Source organism: Procambarus clarkii, chromosome 77 (assembly GCF_040958095.1).
Source record: "Procambarus clarkii isolate CNS0578487 chromosome 77, FALCON_Pclarkii_2.0, whole genome shotgun sequence".
NCBI classification, from domain to species: domain Eukaryota; kingdom Metazoa; phylum Arthropoda; class Malacostraca; order Decapoda; family Cambaridae; genus Procambarus; species Procambarus clarkii.
In genome coordinates, this window is record NC_091226.1 from 5,086,928 (window position 1) to 5,109,644 (window position 22,717).

Genomic DNA, 22,717 nt, shown 5'->3' on the forward strand with positions numbered 1-22,717 from the left:
ATATCATCGAATTAGGCAATATTTTGCCGTTTTTCCACGTTTTTGTGAATTTTCAGTTTATGGGTAATAATTCATTATATATACGATAAAAATGATGCAAACACATAATTGATTAGATAATAACCTCAAATACTTCATTTTCAATCAACTATTTGTTTCTCGTTAAAATACTGAGTAAGATATTGAAAAGGGGAGAAGTTCTGTTTTTATTGCATATATCGATGTTTCAGCCGGAATAGAGCGGTTTTCGTGTACATCTTCCATCGGTAACATAAACGGAAAATCAGGAACATTTTAGTTAATTCTAATGAAAACACATTGGTTTTTATCATTTGTATTGGAAACAACATTGTCATATGTCTTTTCTTGGATCTAAATAATACGAAACCTCGCTCTATGATTTGAAGGTAAAATCCTCATATATGGTAAATTAATGACTTTTTTCACGTTTTTCATGTGGTGTGATTTTACGTAAATATATTCGTTTTTACCAATATTTCGATACTATTTCATGTAGTATCACGATATGTGATTTGGCCTTCAAATCTCAGAATGTCGCATAATATTGCATTTTAAGCAAGTTTTCTTGCATTTTGTTTCTTACGAAAAATCATCGAATTTAGCAATATTTTGACGTTTATCATCCCCTTTTTCTCTATGTGATTAAAACAAAATATCATCGAATTAGGCAATATTTTGCCGTTTTTCCACGTTTTTGTGAATTTTCAGTTTATGGGTATTAATTCATTATATATACAAATAAAAATGATGCAAACACATAATTGATTAGATAATAACCTTAAATACTTCATTTTCAATCAACTATTTGTTTCTCGTTAAAATACTGAGTAAGATATTGAAAAGGGGAGAAGTTCTGTTTTTATTGCATATATTGACGTTTCAGCTGGAATAGAGCGGTTTTCGTGTACATCTTCCATCGGTAATATAAACGGAAAATCAGGAACATTTTAGTTAATTCCAATGAAAACACATTGGATTTTATCATTTGTATTGGAAACAACATTGTCATATGTCTTTTCTTGGATCTAAATAATACGAATCCTCGCTCTATGATTTGAAGTTAAAATCCTCAAATATGGTTAAATAGTGACTTTTTTCACGTTTTTCATGTAGTTTGACATTACGTAAATATATTCGTTTTTACCAATATTTCGATACTATTTTATGTAGTATCACGATATGTGATTTGGCCTTCAAATGTCAGAATGTCGCATAATATTGCATTTTAAGCAAGTTTTCTTGCATTTTGTTTCTTACGAAAGATCATCGAATTTAGCAATATTTTGACGTTTATCATCCCCTTTTCCTCTATGTGATTAAAACAAAATATCATCGAATTAGGCAATATTTTGCCGTTTTTCCACGTTTCTGTGAATTTTCAGTTTACGGGTATTAATTCATTATATATACAATAAAAATGATGCAAACACATAATTAATTAGATAATAACCTTAAATACTTCATTTTCAATCAACTATTTGTTTCTCGTTAAAATACTTAGTAGGATATTGAAAAGGGGAGAAGTTCTGTTTTTATTGCATATATCGACGTTTCAGCTGGAATAGAGCGGTTTTCGTGTACATCTTCCATCGGTAATATAAACGGAAAATCAGGAACATTTTAGTTAATTCTAATGAGAACACATTGGTTTTTATCATTTGTATTGGAAACAACATTGTCATATGTCTTTTCTTGGATCTAAATAATACGAAACCTTGCTCTATGATTTGAAGTTAAAATCCTCATATATGGTAAATTAGTGACTTTTTTCACGTTTTTCATGTGGTGTGATTTTACGTAAATATATTCGTTTATACCAATATTTCGATACTATTTCATGTAGTATCACGATATGTGATTTGGCCTTCAAATCTCAGAATGTCGCATAATATTGTATTTTAAGCAAGTTTTCTTGCATTTTGTTTCTTACGAAAAATCATAGAATTTAGCAATATTTTGACGTTTATCATCCCCTTTTCCTCTAAGTGATTAAAACAAAATATCATCGAATTAGGCAATATTTTGCCGTTTTTCCACGTTTTTGTGAATTTTCAGTTTATGGGTATTAATTCATTATATATACGATAAAAATGATGCTAACACATAATTGATTAGATATTAACCTTACATACTTCATTTTCAATCAACTATTTGTTTCTCGTTAAAATACTGAGTAAGATATTGAAAAGGGGGAGAAGTTCGGTTTTTATTGCATATATCGACGTTTCAGCCGGATTAGAGCGGTTTTACGTGTACATCTTCCATCGGTAGTATAAACGGAAAATCAGGAACATTTTAGTTAATTCTAATGAAAACACATTGGATTTTATCATTTGTATTGGAAACAACATTGTCATATGTCTTTTCTTGGATCTAAATAATACGAAACCTCGCTCTATGATTTGAAGTTAAAATTCTCATATATGGTACATTAGTGACTTTTTTCACGTTTTTCATGTAGTGTGATTTTACGTAAATATATTCGTTTTTACCAATATTTCGATACTATTTCATGTAGTATCACGATATGTGATTTGGCCTTCAAATATCAGAATGTCGCATGATATTGCATTTTAAGCAAGTTTTCTTGCATTTTGTTTCGTACGAAAAATCATCGAATTTAGCAATATTTTGACGTTTATATTCCCCTTTTCAAACGGAATATCAGGAACATTTTAGTTAATTCTAATGAAAACACATTGGTTTTTATCATTTGTATTGGAAACAACATTGTCATATGTCTTTTCTTGTATCAAAATAATACGAAACCTCGCTCTATGATTTGAAGTTATAATCCTCATATATGGTTAAATAGTGACTTTTTTCACGTTTCTCATGTAGTTTGATATTACGTAAATATATTCATTTTTACCAATATTTCGATACTATTTCATGTAGTATCACGATATGTGATTTGGCCTTCAAATCTCAGAATGTCGCATAATATTTCATTTTAAGCAAGTTTTCTTGTATTTTGTTTCGTACGAAAAATCATCGAATTTAGCAATATTTTGACGTTTATTATCTCCTTTTCCTTCATGTGATTAAAACAAAATATCATCGAATTAGGCAATATTTTGCCGTTTTTCCACGTTTTTGTGAATTTTCAGTTTATGGGTATTAATTCATTATATATACGATAAAAATGATGCAAACACATAATTGATTAGATAATAACCTTAAATACTTCATTTTCAATCAACTATTTGTTTCTCGTTAAAATACTGAGTAAGATATAGAATAGGGGAGAAGTTCTGTTTTTATTGCATATATCGACGTTTCAGCTGGAATAGAGTAGTTTTCGTGTACATCTTCCATCGGTAATATAAACGGAAAATCAGGAACATTTTAGTTAATTCTAATGAAAACACATTGGTTTTTATCATTTGTTTTGGAAACAACATTGTCATATGTCTTTTCTTGGATCTAAATAATACGAAACCTCGCTCTATGATTTGAAGGTAAAATCTTCAAATATGGTTAAATAGTGACTTTTTTCAGGTTTTTCATGTAGTTAGACATTACGTAAATATATTCGTTTTTACCAATATTTCGATACTATTTCATGTAGTATCACGATATGTGATTTTGGCCTTCAAATCTCAGAATGTCGCATAATATTGCATTTTAAGCAGGTTTTCTTGCATTTTGTTTCTTACGAAAAATCATCGAATTTAGCAATATTTTGACGTTTATCATCCCCTTTTCAAACGGAATATCAGGAACATTTTAGTTAATTCTAATGAAAACACATTAGTTTTTATTATTTGTATTGGAAACAACATTGTCATATGTCTTTTCTTGGATCTAAATAATACGAAACCTCGCTCTATGATTTGAAGTTAAAATCCTCAAATATGGTTAAATAGTGACTTTTTTCACGTTTCTCATGTAGTTTGATATTACGTAAATATATTCATTTTTACCAATATTTCGATACTATTTCATGTAGTATCACGATATGTGATTTGGCCTTCAAATCTCAGAATGTCGCATAATATTGCATTTTAAGCAAGTTTTCTTGTATTTTGTTTCGTACGAAAAATAATCGAAATTTGCAATATTTTGACGTTTATTATCTCCTTTTCCTTCATGTGATTAAGGTTAATTTCTAATTAATTATGTGTTTGCATCATTTTTATCGTATATTTAATGAATTAATACCCATAGACTGAAAATTCACAAAAACGTGGAAAAACGGCAAAATATTGCCTAATTCGATGATATTTTGTTTTAATCACATAGAGGAAGAGGGGATAATAAACGTCAAAATATTGCTAAATTCGATGATTTTTCGTAAGAAACAAAATGCAAGAAAACCTGCTTAAAATGCAATATTATGCGACATTCTGAGATTTGAAGGCCAAAATCACATATCGTGATACTACATGAAATAGTATCGAAATATTGGTAAAAACGAATATATTTACGTAATGTCAAACTACATGAAAAACGTGAAAAAAGTCACTATTTAACCATATTTGAGGATTTTACCTTCAAATCATAGAGCGAGGTTTCGTATTATTTAGATCCAAGAAAAGACATATGACAATGTTGTTTCCAATACAAATGATAAAAACCAATGTGTTTTCATTGGAATTAACTAAAATGTTCCTGATTTTCCGTTTATATTACCGATGGAAGATGTACACGAAAACCGCTCTATTCCAGCTGAAACGTTGATATATGCAATAAAAACAGAACTTCTCCCCTATTAAATATCTTACTCAGTATTTTAACGAGAAACAAATAATTGATTGAAAATGTAGTATTTAAGGTTATTATCTAATCAATTATGTGTTTGCATCATTTTTATCGTATATATAATGAATTGATACCCATAAACTGAAAATTTACAAAAACGTGGAAAAACGGCAAAATATTGCCTAGTTCGATGATATTTTGTTTTAAATACTTCATTTTCAATCAACCATTTGTTTCTCGTTAAAATACTGAGTAGGATATTGAAAAGGGGAGAAGTTCTGTTTTTATTGCATATATCGACGTTTCAGCTGGAATAGAGTAGTTTTCGTGTACATCTTCCATCGGTAATATAAACGGAAAATCAGGAACATTTTAGTTAATTCTAATGAAAACACATTGGTTTTTATCATTTGTTTTGGAAACAACATTGTCATATGTCTTTTCTTGGATCTAAATAATACGAAACCTCGCTCTATGATTTGAAGGTAAAATCCTCAAATATGGTTAAATAGTGACTTTTTTCACGTTTTTCATGTAGTTTGACATTACGTAAATATATTCGTTTTTACCAATATTTCGATACTATTTCATGTAGTATTACGATATGTGATTTTGGCCTTCAAATCTCAGAATGTCGCATAATATTGCATTTTAAGCAGGTTTTCTTGCATTTTGTTTCTTACGAAAAATCATCGAATTTAGCAATATTTTGACGTTTATTATCCCCTTTTCCTCTATGTGATTAAAACAAAATATCATGGAATTAGGCAATAATTTGCCGTTTTTCCATGTTTTTGTGAATTTTCAGTTTATGGGTATTAATTCATTATATATACGATAAAAATGATGCAAACACATAATTGATTAGATAATAACCTTACACACTTCATTTTCAATCAACTATTTGTTTCTCGTTAAAGTACTGAGTAAGATATTGAAAATGGGAGAAGTTCGGTTTTTATTGCATATATCGACGTTTCAGCCGGATTAGAGCGGTTTTACTTGTACATCTTCCATCGGTAATATAAACGGAAAATCAGGAACATTTTAGTTAATTCTAATGAAAACACATTGGTTTTTATGATTTGTATTGGAAACAACATTGTCCTATGTCTTTTCTTGGAGCTAAATAATTCAAAACCTCGCTCTATGATTTGAAGTTAAAATCCTCAAATATTGTAAAATAGTGACTTTTTCACGGTAATTATGTAGTTTGATACTACGTAAATATATTCATATTTACCAATATTTCGATACTATTTCATGTGGTATCACGATATGTGATTTGGCCTTCAAATCTCAGAATGTCGCATAATATTGCATTTTAAGCAAGTTTTCTTGCATTTTGTTTCGTACGAAAAATCATCGAATTTAGCAATATTTTGACGTTTATCATCCTCTTTTCAAACGGAATATCAGGAACATTTTAGTTAATTCTAATGAAAACACATTGGTTTTTATCATTTGTATTGGAAACAACATTTTCATATGTCTTTTCTTGGATCTTAATAATACGAAACCTCGCTCTATGATTTGAAGTTAAAATCCTCAAATATCTTTTTTCACGTTTCTCATGTAGTTTGATAATACGTAAATATATTTATTTTTACCAATATTTCGATACTATTTCATGTAGTATCACGATATGTGATTTGGCCTTCAAATCTCAGAATGTCGCATATTATTGCATTTTAAGCAAGTTTTCTTGCATTTTGTTTCTTACGTAAAATCATCGAATTTAGCAAAATTTTGACGTTTATTATCTCCTTTTCCTTCATGTGATTAAAACAAAATATCATCGAATTAGGCAATATTTTGCCGTTTTTCCACGTTTTTGTGAATTTTCAGTTTATGGGTAATAATTCATTATATATACGATAAAAATGATGCAAACACATAATTGATTAGATAATAACCTCAAATACTTCATTTTCAATCAACTATTTGTTTCTCGTTAAAATACTGAGTAAGATATTGAAAAGGGGAGAAGTTCTGTTTTTATTGCATATATCGATGTTTCAGCCGGAATAGAGCGGTTTTCGTGTACATCTTCCATCGGTAATATAAACGGAAAATCAGGAACATTTTAGTTAATTCCAATGAAAACACATTGGATTTTATCATTTGTATTGGAAACAACATTGTCATATGTCTTTTCTTGGATCTAAATAATACGAATCCTCGCTCTATGATTTGAAGTTAAAATCCTCAAATATGGTTAAATAGTGACTTTTTTCACGTTTTTCATGTAGTTTGACATTACGTAAATATATTCGTTTTTACCAATATTTCGATACTATTTTATGTAGTATCACGATATGTGATTTGGCCTTCAAATGTCAGAATGTCGCATAATATTGCATTTTAAGCAAGTTTTCTTGCATTTTGTTTCTTACGAAAGATCATCGAATTTAGCAATATTTTGACGTTTATCATCCCCTTTTCCTCTATGTGATTAAAACAAAATATCATCGAATTAGGCAATATTTTGCCGTTTTTCCACGTTTCTGTGAATTTTCAGTTTACGGGTATTAATTCATTATATATACAATAAAAATGATGCAAACACATAATTAATTAGATAATAACCTTAAATACTTCATTTTCAATCAACTATTTGTTTCTCGTTAAAATACTGAGTAGGATATTGAAAAGGGGAGAAGTTCTGTTTTTATTGCATATATCGACGTTTCAGCTGGAATAGAGCGGTTTTCGTGTACATCTTCCATCGGTAATATAAACGGAAAATCAGGAACATTTTAGTTAATTCTAATGAGAACACATTGGTTTTTATCATTTGTATTGGAAACAACATTGTCATATGTCTTTTCTTGGATCTAAATAATACGAAACCTTGCTCTATGATTTGAAGTTAAAATCCTCATATATGGTAAATTAGTGACTTTTTTCACGTTTTTCATGTGGTGTGATTTTACGTAAATATATTCGTTTATACCAATATTTCGATACTATTTCATGTAGTATCACGATATGTGATTTGGCCTTCAAATCTCAGAATGTCGCATAATATTGTATTTTAAGCAAGTTTTCTTGCATTTTGTTTCTTACGAAAAATCATAGAATTTAGCAATATTTTGACGTTTATCATCCCCTTTTCCTCTAAGTGATTAAAACAAAATATCATCGAATTAGGCAATATTTTGCCGTTTTTCCACGTTTTTGTGAATTTTCAGTTTATGGGTATTAATTCATTATATATACGATAAAAATGATGCTAACACATAATTGATTAGATATTAACCTTACATACTTCATTTTCAATCAACTATTTGTTTCTCGTTAAAATACTGAGTAAGATATTGAAAAGGGGGAGAAGTTCGGTTTTTATTGCATATATCGACGTTTCAGCCGGATTAGAGCGGTTTTACGTGTACATCTTCCATCGGTAGTATAAACGGAAAATCAGGAACATTTTAGTTAATTCTAATGAAAACACATTGGATTTTATCATTTGTATTGGAAACAACATTGTCATATGTCTTTTCTTGGATCTAAATAATACGAAACCTCGCTCTATGATTTGAAGTTAAAATTCTCATATATGGTAAATTAGTGACTTTTTTCACGTTTTTCATGTAGTGTGATTTTACGTAAATATATTCGTTTTTACCAATATTTCGATACTATTTCATGTAGTATCACGATATGTGATTTGGCCTTCAAATATCAGAATGTCGCATGATATTGCATTTTAAGCAAGTTTTCTTGCATTTTGTTTCGTACGAAAAATCATCGAATTTAGCAATATTTTGACGTTTATATTCCCCTTTTCAAACGGAATATCAGGAACATTTTAGTTAATTCTAATGAAAACACATTAGTTTTTATCATTTGTATTGGAAACAACATTGTCATATGTCTTTTCTTGTATCAAAATAATACGAAACCTCGCTCTATGATTTGAAGTTATAATCCTCATATATGGTTAAATAGTGACTTTTTTCACGTTTCTCATGTAGTTTGATATTACGTAAATATATTCATTTTTACCAATATTTCGATACTATTTCATGTAGTATCACGATATGTGATTTGGCCTTCAAATCTCAGAATGTCGCATAATATTTCATTTTAAGCAAGTTTTCTTGTATTTTGTTTCGTACGAAAAATCATCGAATTTAGCAATATTTTGACGTTTATTATCTCCTTTTCCTTCATGTGATTAAAACAAAATATCATCGAATTAGGCAATATTTTGCCGTTTTTCCACGTTTTTGTGAATTTTCAGTTTATGGGTATTAATTCATTATATATACGATAAAAATGATGCAAACACATAATTGATTAGATAATAACCTTAAATACTTCATTTTCAATCAACTATTTGTTTCTCGTTAAAATACTGAGTAAGATATAGAATAGGGGAGAAGTTCTGTTTTTATTGCATATATCGACGTTTCAGCTGGAATAGAGTAGTTTTCGTGTACATCTTCCATCGGTAATATAAACGGAAAATCAGGAACATTTTAGTTAATTCTAATGAAAACACATTGGTTTTTATCATTTGTTTTGGAAACAACATTGTCATATGTCTTTTCTTGGATCTAAATAATACGAAACCTCGCTCTATGATTTGAAGGTAAAATCTTCAAATATGGTTAAATAGTGACTTTTTTCAGGTTTTTCATGTAGTTAGACATTACGTAAATATATTCGTTTTTACCAATATTTCGATACTATTTCATGTAGTATCACGATATGTGATTTTGGCCTTCAAATCTCAGAATGTCGCATAATATTGCATTTTAAGCAGGTTTTCTTGCATTTTGTTTCTTACGAAAAATCATCGAATTTAGCAATATTTTGACGTTTATCATCCCCTTTTCAAACGGAATATCAGGAACATTTTAGTTAATTCTAATGAAAACACATTAGTTTTTATTATTTGTATTGGAAACAACATTGTCATATGTCTTTTCTTGGATCTAAATAATACGAAACCTCGCTCTATGATTTGAAGTTAAAATCCTCAAATATGGTTAAATAGTGACTTTTTTCACGTTTCTCATGTAGTTTGATATTACGTAAATATATTCATTTTTACCAATATTTCGATACTATTTCATGTAGTATCACGATATGTGATTTGGCCTTCAAATCTCAGAATGTCGCATAATATTGCATTTTAAGCAAGTTTTCTTGTATTTTGTTTCGTACGAAAAATAATCGAAATTTGCAATATTTTGACGTTTATTATCTCCTTTTCCTTCATGTGATTAAGGTTAATTTCTAATTAATTATGTGTTTGCATCATTTTTATCGTATATTTAATGAATTAATACCCATAGACTGAAAATTCACAAAAACGTGGAAAAACGGCAAAATATTGCCTAATTCGATGATATTTTGTTTTAATCACATAGAGGAAAAGGGGATAATAAACGTCAAAATATTGCTAAATTCGATGATTTTTCGTAAGAAACAAAATGCAAGAAAACCTGCTTAAAATGCAAGATTATGCGACATTCTGAGATTTGAAGGCCAAAATCACATATCGTGATACTACATGAAATAGTATCGAAATATTGGTAAAAACGAATATATTTACGTAATGTCAAACTACATGAAAAACGTGAAAAAAGTCACTATTTAACCATATTTGAGGATTTTACCTTCAAATCATAGAGCGAGGTTTCGTATTATTTAGATCCAAGAAAAGACATATGACAATGTTGTTTCCAATACAAATGATAAAAACCAATGTGTTTTCATTGGAATTAACTAAAATGTTCCTGATTTTCCGTTTATATTACCGATGGAAGATGTACACGAAAACCGCTCTATTCCAGCTGAAACGTCGATATATGCAATAAAAAAAGAACTTCTCCCCTATTAAATATCTTACTCAGTATTTTAACGAGAAACAAATAGTTGATTGAAAATGTAGTATTTAAGGTTATTATCTAATCAATTATGTGTTTGCATCATTTTTATCGTATATATAATGAATTGATACCCATAAACTGAAAATTTACAAAAACGTGGAAAAACGGCAAAATATTGCCTAATTCGATGATATTTTGTTTTAAATACTTCATTTTCAATCAACCATTTGTTTCTCGTTAAAATACTGAGTAGGATATTGAAAAGGGGAGAAGTTCTGTTTTTATTGCATATATCGACGTTTCAGCTGGAATAGAGCGGTTTTCGTGTACATCTTCCATCGGTAATATAAACGGAAAATCAGGAACATTTTAGTTAATTCCAATGAAAACACATTGGTTTTTATAATTTGTATTGGAAACAACATTGTCATATGTCTTTTCTTGGATCTAAATAATACGAAACCTCGCTCTATGATTTGAAGGTAAAATCCTCAAATATGGTTAAATAGTGACTTTTTTCACGTTTTTCATGTAGTTTGACATTACGTAAATATATTCGTTTTTACCAATATTTCGATACTATTTCATGTAGTATTACGATATGTGATTTTGGCCTTCAAATCTCAGAATGTCGCATAATATTGCATTTTAAGCAGGTTTTCTTGCATTTTGTTTCTTACGAAAAATCATCGAATTTAGCAATATTTTGACGTTTATCATCCTCTTTTCAAACGGAATATCAGGAACATTTTAGTTAATTCTAATGAAAACACATTGGTTTTTATCATTTGTATTGGAAACAACATTTTCATATGTCTTTTCTTGGATCTTAATAATACGAAACCTCGCTCTATGATTTGAAGTTAAAATCCTCAAATATCTTTTTTCACGTTTCTCATGTAGTTTGATAATACGTAAATATATTTATTTTTACCAATATTTCGATACTATTTCATGTAGTATCACGATATGTGATTTGGCCTTCAAATCTCAGAATGTCGCATATTATTGCATTTTAAGCAAGTTTTCTTGCATTTTGTTTCTTACGAAAAATCATCGAATTTAGCAATATTTTGACGTTTATTATCTCCTTTTCCTTCATGTGATTAAAACAAAATATCATCGAATTAGGCAATATTTTGCCGTTTTTCCACGTTTTTGTGAATTTTCAGTTTATGGGTAATAATTCATTATATATACGATAAAAATGATGCAAACACATAATTGATTAGATAATAACCTCAAATACTTCATTTTCAATCAACTATTTGTTTCTCGTTAAAATACTGAGTAAGATATTGAAAAGGGGAGAAGTTCTGTTTTTATTGCATATATCGATGTTTCAGCCGGAATAGAGCGGTTTTCGTGTACATCTTCCATCGGTAACATAAACGGAAAATCAGGAACATTTTAGTTAATTCTAATGAAAACACATTGGTTTTTATCATTTGTATTGGAAACAACATTGTCATATGTCTTTTCTTGGATCTAAATAATACGAAACCTCGCTCTATGATTTGAAGGTAAAATCCTCATATATGGTAAATTAATGACTTTTTTCACGTTTTTCATGTGGTGTGATTTTACGTAAATATATTCGTTTTTACCAATATTTCGATACTATTTCATGTAGTATCACGATATGTGATTTGGCCTTCAAATCTCAGAATGTCGCATAATATTGCATTTTAAGCAAGTTTTCTTGCATTTTGTTTCTTACGAAAAATCATCGAATTTAGCAATATTTTGACGTTTATCATCCCCTTTTTCTCTATGTGATTAAAACAAAATATCATCGAATTAGGCAATATTTTGCCGTTTTTCCACGTTTTTGTGAATTTTCAGTTTATGGGTAATAATTCATTATATATACGATAAAAATGATGCAAACACATAATTGATTAGATAATAACCTTAAATACTTCATTTTCAATCAACTATTTGTTCATCGTTAAAATACTGAGTAAGATATTGAAAAGGGGAGAAGTTCTGTTTTTATTGCATATATTGACGTTACAGCTGGAATAGAGCGGTTTTCGTGTACATCTTCCATCTGTAATATAAACGGAAAATCAGGAACATTTTAGTTAATTCTAATGAAAACACATTGGTTTTTATCATTTGTATTGGAAACAACATTGTCATATGTCTTTTCTTGGATGTAAATAATATGAAACCTCGCTCTATGATTTGAAGTTAAAATCCTCAAATATGGCTAAATAGTGACTCTTTTCACGTTTTTCATGTAGTGTGATTTTACGTAAATATATTCGTTTTTACCAATATTTCGATACTATTTCATGTAGTATCACGATATGTGATTTGGCCTTCATATCTCAGAATGTCGCATAACATTGCATTTTAAGCAAGTTTTCTTGCATTTTGTTTCTTACGAAAAATCATCGAATTTAGCAATATTTTGACGTTTATCATTCCTTTTTCCTCTATGTGATTAAAGCAAAATATCATCGAATTAGGCAATATTTTGCCGTTTTTCCACGTTTTTTTGAATTTTCAGTTTATGGGTAATAATTCATTATATATACGATAAAAATGATGCAAACACATAATTGATTAGGTAATAACCTTAAATACTTCATTTTCAATCAACTATTTGTTTCTCGTTAAAATACTGAGTAAGATATTGAAAAGGGGAGAAGTTCTGTTTTTATTGCATATATCGATGTTTAAGCCGGAATAGAGCGGTTTTTGTGTACATCTTCCATCGGTAACATAAACGGAAAATCAGGAACATTTTAGTTAATTAAAATGAAAACACATTGGTTTTTATCATTTGTATTGGAAACAACATTGTCATATGTCTTTTCTTGGATCTAAATAATACGAAACCTCGCTCTATGATTTGAAGTTAAAATCCTCTTATATGGTAAATTGGTGACTTTTTTCACGTTTTTCATGTTGTGTGATTTTACGTAAATATATTCGTTTTTACCAATATTTCGATACTATTTCATGTAGTATCACGATATGTGATTTGGCTTTCAAATCTCAGAATGTCGCATAACATTGCATTTTAAGCAAGTTTTCTTGCATTTTGTTTCTTACGAAAAATCATCGAATTTAGCAATATTTTGACGTTTATCATTCCTTTTTCCTCTATGTGATTAAAGCAAAATATCATCGAATTAGGCAATATTTTGCCGTTTTTCCACGTTTTTGTGAATTTTCAGTTTATGGGTAATAATTCATTATATATACGATAAAAATGATGCAAACACATAATTGATTAGATAATAACCTTAAATACTTCCTTTTCAATCAACTATTTGTTTCTCGGTAAAATACTGAGTAAGATATTGAAAAGGGGAGAAGTTCTGTTTTTATTGCATATATCGATGTTTCAGCCGGAATAGAGCGGTTTTCGTGTACATCTTCCATCGGTAACATAAAAGAAAATCAGGAACATTTTAGTTAATTCTAATGAAAACACATTGGTTTTTATCATTTATATTGGAAACAACATTGTCATATGTCTTTTCTTTGATCTAAATAATTCGAAACCTCGCTCTATGATTTGAAGTTAAAATCCCCAAATATTGTAAAATAGTGACTTTTTCACGGTAATTATGTAGTTTGATACTACGTAAATATATTCATATTTACCAATATTTCGATACTATTTCATGTAGTATCACGATATGTGATTTGGCCTTCAAATCTCAGAATGTCGCATAATATTGCATTTTAAGCAAGTTTTCTTGCATTTTGTTTCGTACGAAAAATCATCGAATTTAGCAATATTTTGACGTTTATTATCTCCTTTTCCTTCATGTGATTAAAACAAAATATCATCGAATTAGGCAATATTTTGCCGTTTTTCCACGTTTTTGTGAATTTTCAGTTTATGGGTATTAATTCATTATATATACGATAAAAATGATGCAAACACATAATTGATTAGGTAATAACCTTAAATACTTCATTTTCAATCAACTATTTGTTTCTCGTTAAAATACTGAGTAAGATATTGAAAAGGGGAGAAGTTCTGTTTTTATTGCATATATCGATGTTTAAGCCGGAATAGAGCGGTTTTTGTGTACATCTTCCATCGGTAACATAAACGGAAAATCAGGAACATTTTAGTTAATTAAAATGAAAACACATTGGTTTTTATCATTTGTATTGGAAACAACATTGTCATATGTCTTTTCTTGGATCTAAATAATACGAAACCTCGCTCTATGATTTGAAGTTAAAATCCTCATATATGGTAAATTAGTGACTTTTTTCACTTTTTTCATGTAGTGTGATTTTACGTAAATATATTCGTTTTTACCAATATTTAGATACTATTTCATGTAGTATCACGATATGTGATTTGGCTTTCAAATCTCAGAATGTCGCATAATATTGCATTTTAAGCAAGTTTTCTTTCATTTTGTTTCTTACGAAAAATCATCGAATTTAGCAATATTTTGACGTTTATTATCTCCTTTTCCTTCATGTGATTAAAACAAAATATCATCGAATTAGGCAATATTTTGCCGTTTTTCCACTTTTTTGTGAATTTTCAGTTTATGGGTAATAATTCATTATATATACGATAAAAATGATGCTAACACATAATTGATTAAATAATAACCTTACATACTTCATTTTCATTCAACTATTTGTTTCTCGTTAAAATACTGAGTAAGATATTGAAAAGGGGAGATGTTCGGTTTTTATTGCATATATCGACGTTTTAGCCGGATTAGAGCGGTTTTACGTGTACATCTTCCATCGGTAATATAAACGGAAAACCAGGAACATTTTAGTTAATTCTAATGAAAACACTTTGGTTTTTATCATTTGTATTGGAAACAACATTGTCATATGTCTTTTCTTGGATCTAAATAATTCGAAACCTCGCTCTATGAGTTGAAGTTAAAATCCTCAAATATTGTAAAATAGTGACTTTTTCACGGTAATTATGTAGTTTGATACTACGTAAATATATTCATATTTACCAATATTTCGATACTATTTCATGTAGTATCACGATATGTGATTTGGCCTTCAAATCTCAGAATGTCGCATAATATTGCATTTTAAGCAAGTTTTCTTGCATTTTGTTTCGTACGAAAAATCATCGAATTTAGCAATATTTTGACGTTTATCATCCCCTTTTCAAACGGAATATCAGGAACATTTTAGTTAATTCTAATGAAAACACATTGGTTTTTATCATTTGTATTGGAAACAACATTTTCATATGTCTTTTCTTGGATCTAAATAATACGAAACCTCGCTCTATGATTTGAAGTTAAAATCCTCAAATATCTTTTTTCACGTTTCTCATGTAGTTTGATAATACGTTAATATATTTATTTTTACCAATATTTCGATACTATTTCATGAAGTATCACGATATGTGATTTGGCCTTCAAATCTCAGAATGTCGCATAATATTGCATTTTAAGCAAGTTTTCTTGCATTTTGTTTCGTACGAAAAATCATCGAATTTAGCAATATTTTGAAATTTATTATCTCCTTTTCCTTCATGTGATTAAAACAAAATATCATCGAATTAGGCAATATTTTGCCGTTTTTCCACGTTTTTGTGAATTTTCAGTTTATGGGTAATAATTCATTATATATACGATAAAAATGATGCAAACACATAATTGATTAGATAATAACTTTAAATACTTCATTTTCAATCAACTATTTGTTTCTCGTTAAAATACTGAGTAAGATATTGAAAAGGGGAGAAGTTCTGTTTTTATTGCATATATCGATGTTTCAGCCGGAATAGAGCGGTTTTCGTGTACATCTTCCATCGGTAACATAAACGGAAAATCAGGAACATTTTAGTTAATTTTAATGAAAACACATTGGTTTTTATCATTTGTATTGGAAGCAACATTGTCATATGTCTTTTCTTGGATCTAAATAATACGAAACCTCGCTCTATGATTTGAAGTTAAAATCCTCATATATGGTAAATTAGTGACTTTTTTCACGTTTTTCATGTAGTGTGATTTTACGTAAATATATTCGTTTTTACCAATATTTCGATACTATTTCATGTAGTATCACGATATGTGATTTGGCCTTCATATTTCAGAATGTCGCATAACATTGCATTTTAAGCAAGTTTTCTTGCATTTTGTTTCTTACGAAAAATCATCGAATTTAGCAATATTTTGACGTTTATCATTCCTTTTTCCTCTATGTGATTAAAGCAAAATATCATCGAATTAGGCAATATTTTGCCGTTTTTCCACGTTTTTGTGAATTTTCAGTTTATGGGTAATAATTCATTATATATGCGATAAAAATGATGCAAACACATAATTGATTAGATAATAACCTTAAATACTTCATTTTCAATCAACTATTTGTTCATCGTTAAAATACTGAGTAAGATATTGAAAAGGGGAGAAGTTCTGTTTTTATTGCATATATTGACGTTACAGCTGGAATAGAGCGGTTTTCGTGTACATCTTCCATCGGTAATATAAACGGAAAATCAGGAACATTTTAGTTAATTCTAATGAAAACACATTGGTTTTTATCATTTGTATTGGAAACAACATTGTCATATGTCTTTTCTTGGATGTAAATAATATGAAACCTCGCTCTATGATTTGAAGTTAAAATCCTCAAATATGGTTAGTGACTTTTTTCACGTTTTTCATGTAGTTTGACATTACGTAAATATATACATTTTTACCAATATTTCGATACTATTTCATGTAGTATCACGATATGTGATTTGGCCTTGAAATCTCAGAATGTCGCATAATATTGCATTTTAAGCAAGTTTTCTTGCATTTTGTTTCGTACGAAAAATCATCGAATTTAGCAATATTTTGACGTTTATCATCCCCCTTTTCCTCTATGTGATTTAAACAAAATATCATCGAACTAGGCAATATTTTGCCGTTTTTCCACTTTTCTGTGAATTTTCAGTTTATGGGTTTTAATTCATTATATATACGATAAAAATGATGCAAACACATAATTGATTAGAAATTAACCTTAAATACTTCATTTTCAATTAACCATTTGTTTCTCGTTAAAATACTGAGTAGGATATTGAAAAGGGGAGAAGTTATATTTTTATTGCATATATCGACGTTTTAGCCGGAATAGAGCGGTTTTCGTGTACATCTTCCATCGGTAATATAAACGGAAAATCAGGAACATTTTAGTTAATTCTAATGAAAACACATTGGTTTTTATCATTTGTATTGGAAACTACATTGTCATATGTCTTTTCTTGGATCTAAATAATTCGAAACCTCGCTCTATGATTTGAAGTTAAAATCCTCAAATATTGTAAAATAGTGACTTTTTCACGGTAATTATGTAGTTTGATACTACGTAAATATATTCATATTTACCAATATTTCGATACTATTTCATGTAGTATCACGATATGTGATTTGGCCTTCAAATCTCAGAATGTCGCATAATATTGCATTTTAAGCAAGTTTTCTTTCATTATGTTTCGTACGAAAAATCATCGATTTTAGCAATATTTTGATGTTTATCATCCCCTTTTCAAACGGAATATCAGGAGCATTTTAGTTAATTCTAATGAAAACACATTAGTTTTTATCATTTAAATTGGAAACAACATTGTCATATGTCTTTTCTTGGATCTAAATAATACGAGACCTCGCTCTATGATTTGGAGGTAAAATCCTCAAATATGGTTAAATAGTGACTTTTTTCACGTTTCTCATGTAGTTTGATATTACGTAAATATATTTATTTTGTACCAATATTTCGATACTATTTCATGTAGTATCACGATATGTGATCTGGCCTTGAAATCTCAGAATGTCGCATAATATTGCATTTTAAGCAAGTTTTCTTGAATTTTGTTTCGTACGAAAAATCATCGAATTTAGCAATATTTTGACGTTTATCATCCCCCTTTTCCTCTATGTGATTTAAACAAAATATCATCGAATTAGGCAATATTTTGCCGTTTTTCCACGTTTCTGTGAATTTTCAGTTTATGAGTATTAATTCATTATATATACGATAAAAATGATGCAAACACATAATTGATTAGATAATAACCTTAAATACTTCATTTTCAATCAACTATTTGTTTCTCGTTAAAATACTGAGTAGGATATTGAAAAGGGGAGAAGTTCTGTTTTTATTGCATATATCGACGTTTCAGCCGGAATAGAGCGGTTTTCGTGTACATCTTCCATCGGTAATATAAACGGAAAATCAGGAACATTTTAGTTAATTCTAATGAAAACACATTGGTTTTTATCATTTGTATTGGAAACAACATTGTCATATGTCTTTTCTTGGATCTAAATAATACGAAACCTCGCTCTATGATTTGAAGTTAAAATCCTCAAATATGGTTAGTGACATTTTTCACGTTTTTCATGTAGTTTGACATTACGTAAATATATTCATTTTTACCAATATTTCGATACTATTTCATGTAGTATCACGATATGTGGTTTGGCCTTGAAATCTCAGAATGTCGCATAATATTGCATTTTAAGCAAGTTTTCTTGCATTTTGTTTCGTACGAAAAATCATCGAATTTAGCAATATTTTGACGTTTATCATCCCCCTTTTCCTCTATGTGATTTAAACAAAATATCATCGAATTAGGCAATATTTTGCCGTTTTTCCACGTTTCTGTGGATTTTCAGTTTATGGGTATTAATTCATTATATATACGATAAAAATGATGCAAACACATAATTGATTAGAAATTAACCTTAAATACTTCATTTTCAATCAACCATTTGTTTCTCGTTAAAATATTGAGTAGGATATTGAAATGGGGAGAAGTTATATTTTTATTGCATATATCGACGTTTCAGCCGGAATAGAGCGGTTTTCGTGTACATATTCCATCGGTAATATAAATGGAAAATCAGGAACATTTTAGTTAATTCTAATGAAAACACATTGGTTTTTATCATTTGTATTGGAAACAACATTGTCATATGTCTTTTCTTGGATCTAAATAATTCGAAACCTAGCTCTATGATTTGAAGTTAAAATCCTCAAATATTGTAAAATAGTGACTTTTTCACGGTAATTATGTAGTTTGATACTACGTAAATATATTCATATTTACCAATATTTCGATACTATTTCATGTAGTATCACGATATGTGATTTGGCCTTCAAATCTCAGAATGTCGCATAATATTGCATTTTAAGCAAGTTTTCTTTCATTTTGTTTCGTACGAAAATTCATCGAATTTAGCAATATTTTGATGTTTATCATCCTCTTTTCAAACGGAATATCAGGAACATTTTAGTTAATTCTAATGAAAACACATTAGTTTTTATCATTTGTATTGGAAACAACATTGTCATATGTCTTTTCTTGGATCTAAATAATACGAAACCTCGCTCTATGATTTGAAGGTAAAATCCTCAAATATGGTTAAATAGTGACTTTTTTCACGTTTCTCATGTAGCTTGATATTACGTAAATATATTTATTTTTACCAATATTTCGATACTATTTCATGTAGTATCACGATATGTGATTTGGCCTTGAAATCTCAGAATGTCGCATAATATTGCATTTAAGCAAGTTTTCTTGCATTTTGTTTCGTACGAAAAATCATCGAATTTAGCAATATTTTGATGTTTATCATCCTCTTTTCAAACGGAATATCAGGAACATTTTAGTTAATTCTAATGAAAACACATTAGTTTTTATCATTTGTATTGGAAACAACATTGTCATATGTCTTTTCTTGGATCTAAATAATACGAAACCTCGCTCTATGATTTGAAGGTAAAATCCTCAAATATGGTTAAATAGTGACTTTTTTCACGTTTCTCATGTAGTTTGATATTACGTAAAAATATTTATTTTTACCAATATTTCGATACTATTTCATGTAGTATCACGATATATGATTTGGCCTTGAAATCTCAGAATGTCGCATAATATTGCATTTTAAGCAAGTTTTCTTGCATTTTGTTTCGTACGAAAAATCATCGAATTTAGCAATATTTTGACGTTTATCATCCCCCTTTTCCTCTATGTGATTTAAACAAAATATCATCGAATTAGGCAATATTTTGCCGTTTTTTCCACGTTTCTGTGAATTTTCAGTTTATGAGTATTAATTCATTATATATACGATAAAAATGATGCAAACACATAATTGATTAGATAATAACCTTAAATACTTCATTTTCAATCAACTATTTGTTTCTCGTTAAAATACTGAGTAGGATATTGAAAAGGGGAGAAGTTCTGTTTTTATTGCATATATCGACGTTTCAGCCAGAATAGAGCGGTTTTCGTGTACATCTTCCATCTGTAATATAAACGGAAAATCAGGACCATTTTAGTTAATTCTAATGAAACCACATTGGTTTTTATCATTTGTATTGGAAACAACTCTGTCATATGTCTTTTCTTGGATCTAAATAATACGAAACCTCGCTCTATGATTTGAAGTTAAAATCCTGAAATATGGTTAGTGACTTTTTTCACGTTTTTCATGTAGTTTGACATTACGTAAATGTATTCATTTTTACCGATATTTCGATACTAATTCATAAAGTATCACGATATGTGATTTGGCCTTGAAATCTCAGAATGTCGCATAATATTGCATTTTAAGCAAGTTTTCTTGCATTTTGTTTCGTACGAAAAATCATCGAATTTAGCAATATTTTGACGTTTATCATCCCCCTTTTCCTCTATGTGATTTAAACAAAATATCATCGAATTAGGCAATATTTTGCCGTTTTTCCACTTTTCTGTGAATTTTCACTTTGTGGGTATTAATTCATTATATATACGATAAAAATGATGCAAACACATAATTGATTAGAAATTAACCTTAAATACTTCATTTTCAATCAACCATTTGTTTCTCGTTAAAATATTGAGTAGGATATTGAAATGGGGAGAAGTTATATTTTTATTGCATATATCGACGTTTCAGCCGGAATAGAGCGGTTTTCGTGTACATCTTCCATCGGTAATATAAACGGAAAATAAGGAACATTTTAGTTAATTCTATTGAAAACACATTGGTTTTTATCATTTGTATTGGAAACAACATTGTCATATGTCTTTTCTTGGATCTAAATAATTCGAAACCTCGCTCTATGATTTGAAGTTAAAATCCTCAAATATTGTAAAATAGTGACTTTTTCACGGTAATTATGTAGTTTGATACTACGTAAATATATTCATATTTACCAATATTTCGATACTATTTCATGTAGTATCACGATATGTGATTTGGCCTTCAAATCTCAGAATGTCGCATAATATTGCATTTTAAGCAAGTTTTCTTTCATTTTGTTTCGTACGAAAATTCATCGAATTTAGCAATATTTTGATGTTTATCATCCTCTTTTCAAACGGAATATCAGGAACATTTTAGTTAATTCTAATGAAAACACATTAGTTTTTATCATTTGTATTGGAAACAACATTGTCATATGTCTTTTCTTGGATCTAAATAATACGAAACCTCGCTCTATGATTTGAAGGTAAAATCCTCAAATATGGTTAAATAGTGACTTTTTTCACGTTTCTCATGTAGTTTGATATTACGTAAATATATTTATTTTTACCAATATTTCGATACTATTTCATGTAGTATCACGATATGTGATTTGGCCTTGAAATCTCAGAATGTCGCATAATATTGCATTTTAAGCAAGTTTTCTTGCATTTTGTTTCGTACGAAAAATCATCGAATTTAGCAATATTTTGACGTTTATCATCCCCCTTTTTCTCTATGTGATTTAAACAAAATATCATCGAATTAGGCAATATTTTGCCGTTTTTCCACGTTTCTGTGAATTTTCAGTTTATGGGTATTAATTCATTATATATACGATAAAAATGATGCAAACACATAATTGATTAGATAATTACCTTAAATACTTCATTTTCAATCAACTATTTGTTTCTCGTAAAAATACTGAGTAGGATATTGAAAAGGGGAGAAGTTCTGTTTTATTGCATATATCGACGTTTCAGCCGGAATAGAGCGGTTTTCGTGTACATCTTCCATCTGTAATATAAACGGAAAAACAGGAACATTTTAGTTAATTCTAATGAAACCACATTGGTTTTTATCATTTGTATTGGAAACAACTCTGTCATATGTCTTTTCTTGGATCTAAATAATACGAAACCTCGCTCTATGATTTGA